General features: G+C 45.3%; 1 long non-coding RNA gene across 1 annotated transcript; it reads left to right on the forward strand.

Annotated features, from left to right (window-relative positions):
- The first annotated feature begins 5,711 nt into the window (after positions 1-5,711).
- LOC140206923 (uncharacterized) lies at positions 5,712-11,601 on the forward strand. The gene is made up of 4 exons (XR_011888429.1): positions 5,712-5,744; positions 8,672-8,857; positions 10,250-10,306; positions 11,330-11,601. It is a non-coding gene; the product is annotated as an uncharacterized lncRNA (long non-coding RNA).
- Positions 11,602-15,637: the final 4,036 nt, after the last annotated feature.

Below are 15,637 nucleotides of genomic sequence, written 5' to 3' on the forward strand. Positions count from 1 at the left end.
TACCCGGTACCGCCTCCTGTCCACTCAGTAAAATTTACCCGGTACCGCCTCCTGTCCACTCAGTAAAATTTACCCGGTACCGCCTCCTGTCCACTCAGTAAAATTTACCCGGTACCGCCTCCTGTCCACTCAGTAAAATTTACCCGGTACCGCCTCCTGTCCACTCAGTAAAATTTACCCGGTACCGCCTCCTGTCCACTCAGTAAAATTTACCCGGTACCGCCTCCTGCCCACTCAGTAAAATTTACCCGGTACCGCCTCCTGCCCACTCAGTAAAATTTACCCGGTACCGCCTCCTGTCCACTCAGTAAAATTTACCCGGTACCGCCTCCTGTCCACTCAGTAAAATTTACCCGGTACCGCCTCCTGTCCACTCAGTAAAATTTACCCGGTACCGCCTCCTGTCCACTCAGTAAAATTTACCCGGTACCGCCTCCTGTCCACTCAGTAAAATTTACCCGGTACCGCCTCCTGTCCACTCAGTAAAATTTACCCGGTACCGCCTCCTGTCCACTCAGTAAAATTTACCCGGTACCGCCTCCTGCCCACTCAGTAAAATTTACCCGGTACCGCCTCCTGCCCACTCAGTAAAATTTACCCGGTACCGCCTCCTGCCCACTCAGTAAAATTTACCCGGTACCGCCTCCTGTCCACTCAGTAAAATTTACCCGGTACCGCCTCCTGTCCACTCAGTAAAATTTACCCGGTACCGCCTCCTGTCCACTCAGTAAAATTTACCCGGTACCGCCTCCTGTCCACTCAGTAAAATTTACCCGTACCGCCTCCTGTCCACTCAGTAAAATTTACCCGGTACCGCCTCCTGTCCACTCAGTAAAATTTACCCGGTACCGCCTCCTGTCCACTCAGTAAAATTTACCCGGTACCGCCTCCTGTCCACTCAGTAAAATTTACCCGGTACCGCCTCCTGTCCACTCAGTAAAATTTACCCGGTACCGCCTCCTGTCCACTCAGTAAAATTTACCCGGTACCGCCTCCTGCCCACTCAGTTAAATTTACCCGGTACCGCCTCCTGTCCACTCAGTAAAATTTACCCGGTACCGCCTCCTGCCCACTCAGTAAAATTTACCCGGTACCGCCTCCTGCCCACTCAGTTAAATTTACCCGGTACCGCCTCCTGTCCACTCAGTAAAATTTACCCGGTACCGCCTCCTGTCCACTCAGTAAAATTTACCCGGTACCGCCTCCTGTCCACTCAGTAAAATTTACCCGGTACCGCCTCCTGTCCACTCAGTAAAATTTACCCGGTACCGCCTCCTGCCCACTCAGTAAAATTTACCCGGTACCGCCTCCTGTCCACTCAGTAAAATTTACCCGGTACCGCCTCCTGCCCACTCAGTAAAATTTACCCGTACCGCCTCCTGTCCACTCAGTAAAATTTACCCGGTACCGCCTCCTGCCCACTCAGTTAAATTTACCCGGTACCGCCTCCTGTCCACTCAGTAAAATTTACCCGGTACCGCCTCCTGTCCACTCAGTAAAATTTACCCGGTACCGCCTCCTGTCCACTCAGTAAAATTTACCCGGTACCGCCTCCTGTCCACTCAGTAAAATTTACCCGGTACCGCCTCCTGCCCACTCAGTAAAATTTACCCGGTACCGCCTCCTGTCCACTCAGTAAAATTTACCCGGTACCGCCTCCTGTCCACTCAGTAAAATTTACCCGGTACCGCCTCCTGCCCACTTAGTAAAATTTACCCGGTACCGCCTCCTGTCCACTCAGTAAAATTTACCCGGTACCGCCTCCTGTCCACTCAGTAAAATTTTGCCTTCCTTATACGAGTCTCCTGACAGATTTTTTCCCAATCCCGTCAAGGTATGAGATCAGCCTTGGGCGGGGGACGGTACCTCCAAAGGAACTAACGGAGAGCGACAAAAGGTAAAATACCTATTGGACGCCCGGTTGGTCTCTGCAGTCCCCAGAGTGGTCCAGCCACTTACTCAGCCTGTCTGCTTGGCACTCCCTATATTGGGATCCTGTTCGTGACACCAAATGTTAAAGTTGAATCTGAATAAAACTTCGGACACCAGCTTCTTATTGTCTCCACAGTTTATTGCATATTCTCCTGCAGGATGTTTGAGACCCAGTTGTCAAAGGGAAGGCATGTAAGCACTGCCACCATCTGAAAAGTGGACTGACTTAGTTGTGTTACAGCCATATACTTACACATAGTAAGCCGCATACATTACTCTCGCAAGACGTTATTTGAACTGGTACGCCCACCAAGTCTGTTGGTGCAAAACTTAATTACTTAGATAAGAGAGTTTGCTAAATAAAGTTTTTAAACGAGAACTGAGTGTCCTCATAATCTAATCTAAAAAAATCTAATCTAATCTAATCTAGCTACAGACGGATGTACTGTCCAGTACTTACCAGTTATTCCCTTTGCAAGGCCCTGACTTAATTACAGACAGATGTTCATTCCTGTCCTTATCAGTGAGTCCTCCTCCCTTTACTCAAACGAGGGTACAATGTATAATGTTATCAACTAATGAGAGTACAATGTATAATGTCATCAGCACTCAGTGTGTCTCTCTGCAAGCTGCAGGGAACTAGTAATGAGCCTGTCTTAGCTAACCGCTGAAGACAGAGTTTACTTCAGTTAAAAAAATTCCTATTCAGTCCCAATTATTCTTTCAGCCAGAGGTTACATAGGTTCAAAATGATTTTTTTTATATATCCTCGATTCCTCAGGAGGATTCATGGGAAATATTTATGTACAATATAGAAACTGGTGTTATCTGTGTGTATTGTGGTGATGCAAAAGTTTCTGCAGAATTTACAAGTGGGAAGAAGTGGAGTGATATTTGGAAATCTGGCTTTTTAAAGCATAATTTAGCAAGCAAACCACATGGACAATGTGCAAAATCTCTGGTAAGAAATTCCTTCATCACCAGTAACAGGCCTGCTAACATAGGTTGTGTGAGAGTGCAGGTGAACTTGATCGAACCCAGAGGATATCAAAGTTCTTATCGACAGAGAATTGCGAGCTGTTAAAATGAATACCTCTCTATATAAAATTCACTGTGCACGTGTTGTCACTGGGTAAAAAAATGCACAGTACAAGATTTATGTGCACACTGGTCATTACAAATTAGAGAGGACATTGGTGGGAAGGTGGGGAGACCTTCAGTGTCCCTGATGCCCTCACCTACAAGATGTGCATCCAGCTGCAGCTTGTAACCCTGCACTTTAAGGAGTTGGAAATTGAAGTGGATGAATTCCGGATCATCTGGCAGTCAGAGGGGGTTATAGATATGACATGAAGAGAGGTGAGTTACACCCAACGTGCAGGACACATGATACTGGGTGAGAGTCAGGAAGGGGAATGAGTTTAAATAGCCATCGCAGAGTACTTTTGTTGCTATCCCACACAACAACAGTTGGACCACTTTAGAAGCTGTTGGGGGGATTACCTGGCAGAGGAAAGTCAGAGGCATGATAGGGGATTCGTTAGTTAGGGGAACAGAACAAGAGGGGACTAATATCCCAGTGGTAAGGCTTGCTTGTGCTCGCGTGGGGAGAGGGGGTGATGTGGTTAAAATAAGTTGTAGGAGGAATGGGAGCCAGAATGACAGAACAGATAGTGGAGAGTGTGAATTGAATTGAATTGAATTGACTTTATTCCATACATCCTTCATAGACATGAGGTGCAGAAATCTTAATGTTACGTCTCCCTTTAAATGTGCAATGTGTAATTTATAATAACTTATAATAAATAGTTTGTACATAGGACAGTCAATTGTATCAGCATGAATTAATCACTCTGATGGCCTGGTGGAAGATGTCCCGGAGCCTGTTGCTCCTTTTGCTGTGGTACCGTTTCCTGGATGGTAGCAGCAGGAACAGTTTTTGGTTGTGGTGAATTGTGTCCCCAATATCCTTTGGGGCCTTTTTACATACCTGTCTCTGTAAATGTCCTGAATAGTGGAAAGTTCACATCTACAGATGTGCTGGGCTGTCTGCACCACTCTCTGCAGGTTCCTCCGATTAAGGGAAATACAGTTCCCATACCAGGCAGTGATGCAGCCAGTCAGGATGCTCTCAATTGTGCCCCTGCAGGAAGTTCAGGATTTGGGGCCCCATCCCAAACTTCTTCAACCGTCTGAGGGGAAAGAGGTGCTTTTTTCACAACACAGCCGGTATGTACAGACAATGTGAGATCCTCGGTGATGTTTATGCCAAGGAACTTAAAGCTGTTCACCCTCTCAACCCCAGATCCCTTGATGTCAATAGGGGTTAGCCTGTCTCCATTTCTCCTGTTGTCCACAATCAGCTCCTTTGTTCTTGTGACAATGAGGGAGAGTTTGTTTTCTTGACACCAGTCAGATGTTGTTCAGACCTCAGATAGAGTCAGCAATCAAACGGTTGAGCATGGTGCGATGAATGTGTTGAGATTCTGAATTGGAGAAAGGTCGATTTTGATGGTATCAAAGGATCTGACAAGTGTGGTTTGGGACAGGATGTTTTTTGGCAAAAGAGTACTTGGTATTTGGGAGGACTTCAGAAGTGAAAGTTTGAGGGTGTAGAGTTTGTATGGGCCTGCCAAATTAAAAATTGAAAGGTAACTGGCGCAGGGAACCTTGGTTTTCAAGAGATATTGATGCCCTGGATATTTTGTTCCTCTAAATGCCTCAGACTGTTAGTCAATGCTGAAAAACATTTAAGCTGTCTAATGCAACTACCTGCACCGGGACCATCGCCCTCCATACCCCTACCATCTAGGCTCCCATCCAAACGTATCTTAAATGGTGAAACCGAGCTTATATTCACCACTTGTGCTGGCATCTCATTCCACACTCTCTTGACCATTTCAGTAAAGAGCTTTTCCAAACGTTCCCCTTAAATTTTCACCTTCCCCACTTACCAATGAACTTGGTTGTCATCTCACCCAACCTCAGTGGAAAGAGCTGCTTGCATTAACCCTATCTATACCCTCATAATTTTGTATACTGCGAACAAATCTTCAATGTATAATTTCCTTGTTTATGTTTAGAGCCTTTTTTAGGTGTATAAGATGATGAGGGGCATTGATTGTGTGGATAGCCAGAGGTTTTATTCCCAGGGCTGAAATTGCTAATACGAGGGGCATAGTTTTAAGGTGCTTGGAAATAGATACCGAGGGATGTCAGGGGTAAGTTTTTTTTACACAGAGAGTGATGGGTGCGTGGACTGCACTGCCGGCTAATTTGCATTTGATTGTTTCAGTTACTGTGGGGCCAGGCACCCATGCAGCCAGCAGGAACATGGAATAATACCAATGGAGAGAGTCAAGGTGAGCCAGGACACAGATTGGAGATGGCAGAAATGCCCCATTCTTATACAGACAGGAAGAGCATCAGAGAATTTGATGGTCATTCCAGATACCAGCTCTGTGCCCACTCAGAAGATGATTTCTCTCTCCAACTTAGGTTGAACTTCACTGTAACAGTGTGATGTCAGATCACACCTTGGCAACTCAAGTGATCTCATCTGAAATGTTGTCCAACACCCACTGATGGATTTTGTAAATCTTTTTACAGGTTAAAAGTGACAAGGAATTTGTCTACGGTAATCCAGAACACAACACACAAGTTTTGCTGTCTCTGTCCAAACATTTAAGAAGTGGACCAAGGGATTCACTCGATCATCTGACCTACTGACTTGCCCATAATTTTACAGAAGGGAGAGGCTATTCATCTGTTCAGACATTCGGAATGGATTCACTCAGTCATCTCAACTGAAGGTACATCAGCAAGTTCACACAGGGCAAGGCCATTAATCTGTTCTGTTGGTGAGAAGGGATTCAGTCGGTCTTCCCACCTGTGGACACACCAGTCAGTTCACACTGGGCAGAGGTTGGTTATCTGCTGAATTTGTGGTGAAGGATTCACTCGGTCATCTGGCCTCATGGCTCACCAGCGAGATCACACTGCAGAGAGGCCATTCACCTGCTCATACTGTGGGAAGGGATTCACTCAGTCATTTAATCTGCAGGTACATCAGAGAGTTCACACTGGAGAGAAGCCATTCACCTGCTCGGACTGTGGGAAGGGATTCTCTTGCTCATCCCAACTGAAGGTGCATCAGTCGGTTCACACTGGGGAGAGGCCGTTCACCTGCTCAGACTGTGGGAAGGGATTCACTTTGTCATCTCGATTACTGAGACACCAGTCAGTTCACACCGGAGAGTGGCCATTCACCTGCTCAGTCTGTGGGAAGGGATTCACTTTCTCACCTCACCTACTGAGACACCAGTCAGTTCACACCGGAGAGTGGCCATTCACCTGCTCAGATTGTGGGAAGGGATTCACTGAATCATCTCAACATAAGGTACATCAGCGAGTTCACACAGGGGAGAGGCCATTTACCTGCTCAGTCTGTGGGAAGGGATTCATTAGGTCATCTAATCTGAAGGTACATCAGCGAGTTCACACTGGAGAGAGGCCATTCACCTACTCAGACTGTGGAAAGGAATTCACTTTGTCATCACAACTGAAGGTACATGAGCGAGTTCACACAGGGGACAGGCCATTCACCTGCTCAGTCTGTGGGAAGGGATTCATTAGGTCATCCAATCTGGAGGTACATCAGCGAGTTCACACTGGGGAGAGGCCATTCACTTGCTCAGACTGCGGGAAGGGATTCACACGGTTCGCTATCTTACAAGCACACTGGTCAGTTCACACTGGGGAGAGGCCGTTCACCTGCTCAGACTGTGGGAAGGGATTCACTCGGTCATCTCAACTGAAGGTACATCAGCGAGTTCACACTAGGTAGAGGCCAATCTCCTGTTTAGACTCTGGGAAGAGATGCTCTCAGCCAAACCAACCAAATGTGCATCATTGTTCACACTGAGGGGAGGCTGTACACCTGCTGTGAATGTGGGAAAGGATTCATTCAGTTATCTAACCTTCAGCTGGCAGCTTAATATAGGGGGAAATAGCCGCCCAGCTCGGCCAAGCTTAAGAAATCTTGTTTGGGTGGATGCTGCATGATGTGTCCCCTGTTACAAATCAGTACTCCGAAATAACAAATGCTACACAATATGTGATTAAACGATTCAGCTTTATAATTCTTTCTTTGACTACAGGGTTAATGAAGTAAACAAAAAAAAAAGGGCCCACTCTCTCCATTCGTGTCTTCTCATCTCTCCCCGGCAAAATACCATGAAAATCTCTCTTCCAGACTCACAAGAAAGAACAACATTTCTGTCATTGGATAGTGCCGCATTCCAAAACCCTGTTATCTCTAGTCGTAACCTAAACATTGCTGCTACAGAAAAACCATTACCTCAGATGTGAAACATTACAGAGAGGCCATTACATTAGCAGTGAAACCTTCCAGGGTGTTACACTTGTGACACACTACTGGGTTCACACCGGGGAGAAAGTTCCAATAAGCTGCATGCTGGATATTTGTCCATCACCGTTGCTGAAAACAATTTTGAGAGTGACTGTCGGTGCTGAACTCTGCAATTATTGCTGCTGCTCACCACACCCAGTTCTGCACCCTGGTCACTGGGCATGGGAGGAATTTCTTCTGCTGCATGTTCACCTTTAATAGGACTGGAGTTTAATATTCTGGATCTGAGACAAATAAATCAGTTCTATTTTGAACTCTGTCTCCAGTACTTAGTGAATTTATAACACACCTAGTGTACAGTAGAGAGTCAACTCAGGCCGGCTGGACCCTGCCAGTGATTCTGTTCCATGACAGTCCTTTTAAATCCTCTCCTGTTGTTCATCTCTTGCTCCCCCTGTGCTGATGGGTTCCAAAACAGTCACCACTCTGTGGGTGAAGAGGTTTCCCTTGAATTCTCTGCAAATTGAAGAAGTCGAGCTGACTGCAGTTCTGTCTGAGATGTTCTTCGCCTCTGAAATCTCTGGGCTGAGGAAGAATGACATTGGGAGCTAACCTCCTTATTCAGGGCTCATTTCCACATTATGGGTTATTTTCCCTGCTTCTAAAGGATTGCTTGCAAACACAACTCCTGACCTCCAAAGACTGAAATCAGAACGGGAAACCATCAGTTGGATGTTTAATGAAGCAGGGGCAGAAACCAGAGGCGGGTCTGCACAGGGCAGAGTTTGGGGCTTTGGATCAATGTCAGGGTAATAATGTATGATGAGGAGAAGGGAATCAGCAGCCAGGCGTGGCAACGAATGACAGAGTAGCAACATTTAGAAGCTAATTGGCAAAGAAAATAATTTGTCTAATGACACAAACAATGCCTGTTGTGAGGTGCTGCACTGGTCGAGGAACATGTATGTGTTGGGATGATTTTATCTATTGAGGGAGTTGTTCCAGTAATAATATATCTGGATGGTTATTTTAGATTATCCTATCTGTAATAATGTATTGCTTATCATGTAAATTGTGAGATACTGTCCCTATCTGGATCAGGCCTGAATTTATAGTGCCTTAATGAAGTTACGGTGGTCATTCATGAGTTTGTATGTTAAAGCAAGATTTTGGTGAAATATATTTGCCACTTGATTGTACCTGCATAAGTAATCAGATTGAGTTAAACTGCTGCAGGATCCTGGAATGTGTTGGATAGTGTCTGGTTTCTCTTGGCATTTTCTGTATTTATTGCCTTGTTTGTTTGTATTTCATGTATTTTCGATTTTTTTTCATATTGTTGACCACCTTGTCCTATATTTCTGCAAGGAACCCCTCTGTTTCTGGGAAGAGGTCTCCAACTCTCAGTCAGGTGCTCGATGCTACCTTGTCACCATCTCGTCTGCTCAGGTCATTGGGATGTCTCCCATGGAGGGTCGTACTCGTTCCACTGGTTAATGTTTTCTTCCATAGTGATGATTCATTTCTGAGTTAGCCTCTCATTGAAGTTTTCTGGTCTGTATTTCTTACCACGATTACATATACACACATGGAGCAATGAATACTGTTCATTTTTGATGAAAATATATACTTAGAAGTTTTATCTGACTTGTGTGATTTTTTTTTCATGTGTGTTATTCCCCTTCCTCCTCCTGTCCGAGGTAGTGTTAATCTAACTGAGTCTGAGTGTAAATAGTCTTTTCTAAAGCTGTCATTTCAGTTCTGTATCTTTGTTAATTTTACTGATTGAAATGGGACAAAGATACTTTTATATAAAAAAAAAGTCAATGTCGGTATTGATAAAAGTGTTTATTGCCTTTGTTGTATTTGTTAACTATTGAGCTCTGTTTGGCAGGTTTTTTTAAGCCTTGAACTAAATTTTGACAAAGGTTCTCCCTATTTCGCACTACTTTCTATTTTCTTTGCTTGTTGATATTCCAGATACGTGGGTGTCAAGAGTCCCGATGAAGGGTCTTGGCTGGAAATGTTGATTCCCATCCATAGATGCTGCCTGACATGCTGCGATCCTTCAGCACTTTGTGTGTAGTTCTCTGGATTTCTAGCATCTGCAGGTCCACTTGTTTCCCAGATACTTACATGCTTCTTGAAAGAACAAGCTGGTGGTGGGATGTGTGGCTGTGTTTGTAAAATAGTAAATAGAATCAGTAGAAAGAGTTGGCATAGGGTTGGAATGTGTGGAATCTGTGGGTAGAATTAAGGAACAGCACATGTAAAAAAAAAAAATCCCTGATGGGAATTGTACAGAGACCTCCAAACAGTAGTAAGTATGTGATCCACAAGTTACAATGGGAGATAGAAAATGTGTGCCGAAAGGGCAATGTTACAATAGTCATGGGGGATTGTCATGCAGGTGATTAGAAAAATTAGGATGGTGTTGGTCTCAAGAGGAGGAATTCCTAGAATGCCTACAAGATGCTTTTTTAGAGCAGTTCATGGTTGAGACCACTTGGGGATCAGTTATTCTGGACTGGGTGTTGTAATGAACCGGAATTAATTAGGTCACTTAAGTTCAAAGAAACCTTAGGGGCAAGTGATCTTAATACGATCAAATTCACCCTGACATCAGAGAAGGAGAAGCTAAAGTCAGATGTGAAATAAAGAGAATTAGAGAGGCATGAAAGAAAAATTGGTCAAAATTGATTTGAAAAGAACATGGGCAAGGATGAAAACAGAGCAGCAATGGCAGTAATTTCTGGCAGCAATTCGGAAGGCACAAGATATATACAGTGGCGTGCAAAAGTTTGGGCACCCCTGGTCAAAATTTCTGTTACTGTGAATAGCTAAGTGAGTAAAAGATGACCTGATTTCCAAAAGGCATGAAGTTAAATATGACACATTTCTTTAATATCTTATGCAAGATTACTTTTTTATTTCCATCTTTTACAGTTTGAAAATAACAAAAAAGGAAAAGGGCCCGAAGCAAATGTTTGGGCACCCTGCATGGTCAGTACTTAGTAACACACCCTTTAGCAAATATCACAGCTTGTAAACGCTTTCTGTAGCCAGCTAAGAGTCTTTCAATTCTTGTTTGTGTAAATTTCTGGGTTCAGCCATTGGCAGCAAAGCAGTGACTGTGGAAATTACAAATCAGAATATTATTAGAGTCACAGAGCCCAGCTGCACTGAAACAGGCCCTTTGGCCCTTCTAGTCAATGCCGACACTGAACTTATCTCTAATGTGGGGGTGAGAGGGAGGACGGGGCAGAGAGGGAGGCAATAAGGGGAGGGGGTGGTCGAGTGCGGAGAGGGAAACAGAGCAGAGAGTTTATACTTAATATCTTTCAGAAAAGGTACTTGTTTGAATTTACTTGCTGCAAACCTACTATCCATACCCTGTAGTTCTCAACCAAATTATTGATTTAGATGACAAGTAGCAATGTTCAAAGTTCAAAACGAATTTTATTATCAGAGTACATATGTCACCACATACAACCCTGAGGTCATTTATCCAACAGGAACACTTAGCAAATCTATAGAATAGTAACAGGATCAGTGAAAGATCAAGTAGAGCATAGAATTCAACAAACTGTGTAAATGCAAATAAAATTAAATATCAATGAATAATGATAGCAATGGGGTGTAACCCTGGGGAACATCACTAGGCACGGGCCTTGAGTCCAATAAACAGCCTCCCACCATCACTCTCTGCTTCCTACCATCAAGACAACTTTGCATCCAGTTAGCCAGCTCTCCCTGGATCCCATGTGATCTAACTTTCCACAGCAACTTACCATGCTGAACCTTGTCAAAGGCCTCACTGATGCCCATGTAGGCCACGATCCTGGGACAGAGGTGTCACTGATCAGAGGGCACAGATTTAAACAGAGGACGAAGAGGTTTAGAGGGATCTGAGGAAGTGATGTTTCACTCAGAGGGTAGCTGAAATCTGGAACACACTGCCCGAGGTGGTGGTGGAGACAGGTCCCTTCACAACATTACAAAGTGTCCTCTTTCCTCCATCTCCAGGGAAGCTGCATTTCCACACAAACTCCTCACTTGAGACGACTGTCTGTACCCGTGACACAGGAAATCGCATCACTGTCACTCTCCTGATACCATCCGGGAAGCGGTACCGCAACATAAAAGCCAGGACCAACAGGCTCCGGGACAGCTTCTTCCACCAGGCCGACAGACTGATGAACTCACACTGACTTGAGTGTACTCTATATTACATTGTCTGTTTTATTTATTATAAACTATTATAAATTACTATGATTGCACGTTGCACATTTAGATGGAGACGTAATGTAAAGATTTTTACTCCTGATAGATGTAAGAAATAAAGTCAATTTAATTCAATTCCTGATTCCGTGTCTGACCTGCTCGCCTCCGGGTATCCTCCCTCAACGAGCTCCTTCCTCAGTCACCATCTGTGAGATTATAAAAAACAATTAAAACGATCTATCAGACAGCTCCTGTACCCCTCCACCCCTGAACAGGTTCCCCTGTTAAAACTCTCTGCTCAGCCCCTTCCCTATTCCCTTTCAGACTCCCGATGTGCCAGCAGATCCGAATTCACCGTGTGGACATTTCTACCCCACAGGAGGCTGTACAAACCCGTGTCCTTCTCTGATGCACAGCTCAGTGACCCCAATCCCTGTCTGCACTCGCAGCCCATGACGGTGACAGCTGTCCTAGACTCTGTAACTCACAATCTTGTAACACAGAATCTTGTTCACAGCAAGTTTAGACAGTCATTAATATGAAGAGAGAATTGTTGTTTCCTGAAAGGACAGGCGAGCGAAGCTGTCTGATCCAATTCACCAGATGGTCCGGTGTTTACAAGTTAATGTGTCCCGGGACCCACTCATAACCCCGACCCACACAGACAGACAGAGAGACAGACAGACTGTCCCTTCGCCCCAAACCCCCTGCAGAACCACAAGGAATTGATCCACGGTCTGGGCTCGGTCGCAAAGTGAAAACCGGGGCTGAGGAGAGCCCGGAGACAAACACCCCGCTGCCCACTCCACCAACAACACGGCACAGCCGGACACATCTCACAACACCGGATCCGGTCCCGATGAAACCCGAATTTAATTTTGTTGTTCCAGATCGGACCCAACAAAAGGTGTTTTAAAACTGAAGCGCTCCCCCTCACGTGACGTCACACAGCAGCCCCTCCCACGCGCCTGACGTCACCCATGGTCTCCCCGTATCTGCATCTGCTGTCACGAGCACGGTGCCTTACGTCACACACGCGCTGCTGCGCTCGAGCTTTTACGGTTTAACGGCTGAGCTACTGAGCACGAGCCACGCCCCGCCTCCCCGAACAGTCAACAGAGGAATTGAATTGATTACAGAGCTGCGCTATTCCCATTGGTGCGAAGCGATGTCAATCACTGGTTACACCCAATAGTGGAAGCGGACCAGCCGAGAGGGCGTTACCTCGTCTCTGCTGCAAATCCCAAAGTAAATGTCCGCTTTCTGATTTATTTCCATTTCCCTCCGAGGGAAGTTGGGGCGTTTGTGAAGCGTCTCCTGCGGCCGGAGTCTGATGTATCGCTGAGAGGTAGGAGGAGACCGCTCGGCCCGTCGGTTTGATGCCGGTTCCCCGGGGAGGGAGAGGATGAAGACGGTGAGAGAGGGGGCGGACAGGATGTTTGTCCCGGTGGGGACAGGAGGGGCTCATCTGTGGAAATGTCTGAGCCCACGGTGGTGGCGATTCACCACATTGGGGGGCAAACACCGGCAGACTGTTGCCCTGCGAGCGGGGCCAATGGTCCGGGCAAAGTGACAATTATTTGTGTTTTGTTGAGATTGTACCGGGAATATGGTGTAAAATCCCGCTCCCCACACTAACACGGGTTATACAGACCAAAGAACAAACTGCCGGAGGAACTCAGTGGGTCGGGCAGCATCTGTGGAGGGAAATGGACCGTCAACATTTCGGGCCGAGACCCTCCCTCTGGACTGAGAGTGGACGGGAAATAGTCCGAGAAAAGAGGTGAGGGGTGGGGATGGGGCAAGAGCTGGGGAGTGAGAGGTGGGTCCAGGTGAGGGGGAGGTGGGAAGGTGGGAATAGTGACAGGGGTGGGAGGTGAGTGGTTGACCTGGAAAACATATACTTTATACTTTATAGTCGCCAAACAATTGATACTAGAACGTACAATCATCACATCGATACTTGATTCTGCGCTTCCCACTCCCTGGATTACAAATATTAAATATTAAAAATAGTAAAAATTAGTAAATATTAAAAATTTAAATTATAAATCATAAATAGAAAATAGAAAAATGGAAAGTAAGGTAGTGCAAAAAAACCCGAGAGGCTGGTCCGGATATTTGGAGGGCATGGCCCAGATCTGGGTCAGGATCCATTCAGCAGTCTTATCACATTTGGAAAGAAGCTGTTCCCAAATTTGGCCGTTCGAGTCTTCAAGCTCTTGAGCTTTCTCCTGGAGGGAAGAGGGACAAAAAGTGTGTTGGCTGGGTGGGTCGTGTCCTTGATTATCCTGGCAGCACTGCTCCGTCAGCGTGCGGTGTAAAGTGAGTCCACGGACGGAAGATTGGCTTGTGTGATGTGCTGGGCCGTGTTCACGACCTTCTGCAGCTTCTTCCCGTCTTGGACAGGACAACTTCCATACCAGGTTGTAATGCACCCTAGGAGAATGCTTTCTACTGTCATCTATAAAAAATTACTGTGGGTTCTAGGGGACAGGCCAAATTTCTTTAGTTTCCTCAGGAAGTAAAGGTGCTGGTGGGCCTTCTTGGCAGTGAACTCTGCTTGGTTGGACCAAGTCAGGACATTTGTGATATTGACCCTGAGGAACTTAAAGCTTTTGACCTGTTCCACTTGCACACCACTGATGTAAATGGAGTCGTGCTGTCCACTACTCCTTCTGATTTAAAAACCAATTCCTTCGTCTTGCTGACGTTGAGCGATAGGTTATTGTCTTCACAACATGCCACCAGGTTCTTAATTTCCTCTCTGTACTCAAACTCATCATTACCCAAGATACGGCCTACAATTGTTGTGTCATCAGCAAACTGATATATTGAGTTCGATGGAAACTTGGCTACACAATCATGGGTGTACAGAGAGTACAGCAGCTTCTCCTTCTCACATTTCAGGATGAACTCCAATATTTTACGATCACTTGCCCCTGTGGGTTCTTTCTCCTTAAGTGCTCTAATTAATTCCTGTTCATTGCACAACACCCAATTGAGAACAGCTGATCCCCAGCTGGGCTCAACCAGGAGCTGCTCTAAAAAGCCATCTTGAGGGCATCGTAGGAAATCCCCCTCTTGGGATCCTGCACCTACCTGATTTTTCCAATATATCTGCATGACTATCTCTCATGACTATTGTAACATTGCTGTTTTGGCATGCATTTTCTTTCTCCTGTTGTAATTTGTGGATAATATACATCCTACTGTTTGGGAATCTTCAGCTAACTCCCTTCAGGGTCTTTTCACCATTGCTGTTCCTTAGTTCTACCCACAATGACTCAACATCTTCCAACCGTATGTCACCTCTTTCTAATGATTTGATTTGATTTTTTCCCAACAGAGCCACAGCACCCTCTTTCCCTGCCTGCGTGTCCTTTCGATAAACATACCAGTATCTGGGACACGAGATATTGCAGATGCTGGATGTCTGGAGCGATACGCACAAAGTGCTGGAGGAGCTCAGCAAGTCAGGCAGCATCTATGGATGAGAATCAACGTTTTGGGCCAAGACCCTTCATCAGGACTCTTGACACCCAGCTATCTGGAATACCAAAAAACAATGACAATAGAAAAATACTGCAAAAAGGAAAACTTTTAACAACATTTGCTTCAAGGCTTAAGAACATTTACCAAGCAGACATCCATGGTATAACAAATAGAACAGAGAAAATAGAAATCTACAGCACATTACAGGCTCTTTGTCCCACAATACTCTGCCTGCCATGTAACCTACTCTAGAAGCTGCCTAGAATTTTCCTACCGCAATGTCCTTTATTTTTCTAAGCTTCATGTACATGTCTAAGAGTCTCTTAAAAGATTGTATAGTATACACTACTACCCCCTTATCCTGCAGAGCATTCCATGCACCTACCATGCTCTTTGTGAAAAAATTACCTCTGACATCCCCTTTGTACCCATTTCCAAGCACCATAAAGTTATGCCCTCACGTGTTAGCCATTTCAACTCTGGGAAAAATCCTCTGGTGTCCATGTGATTAATGTCTTATCCACAGGATCAATACTTACAACAAAGGCAATAAACACTTTCGCTGTACCCATATTATCGTATTCTTTAGGTAAATATCTTGGTCCCATTCCAATC

Source organism: Mobula birostris, chromosome 13 (genome assembly GCF_030028105.1).
Source record: "Mobula birostris isolate sMobBir1 chromosome 13, sMobBir1.hap1, whole genome shotgun sequence".
Taxonomy (NCBI): domain Eukaryota; kingdom Metazoa; phylum Chordata; class Chondrichthyes; order Myliobatiformes; family Myliobatidae; genus Mobula; species Mobula birostris.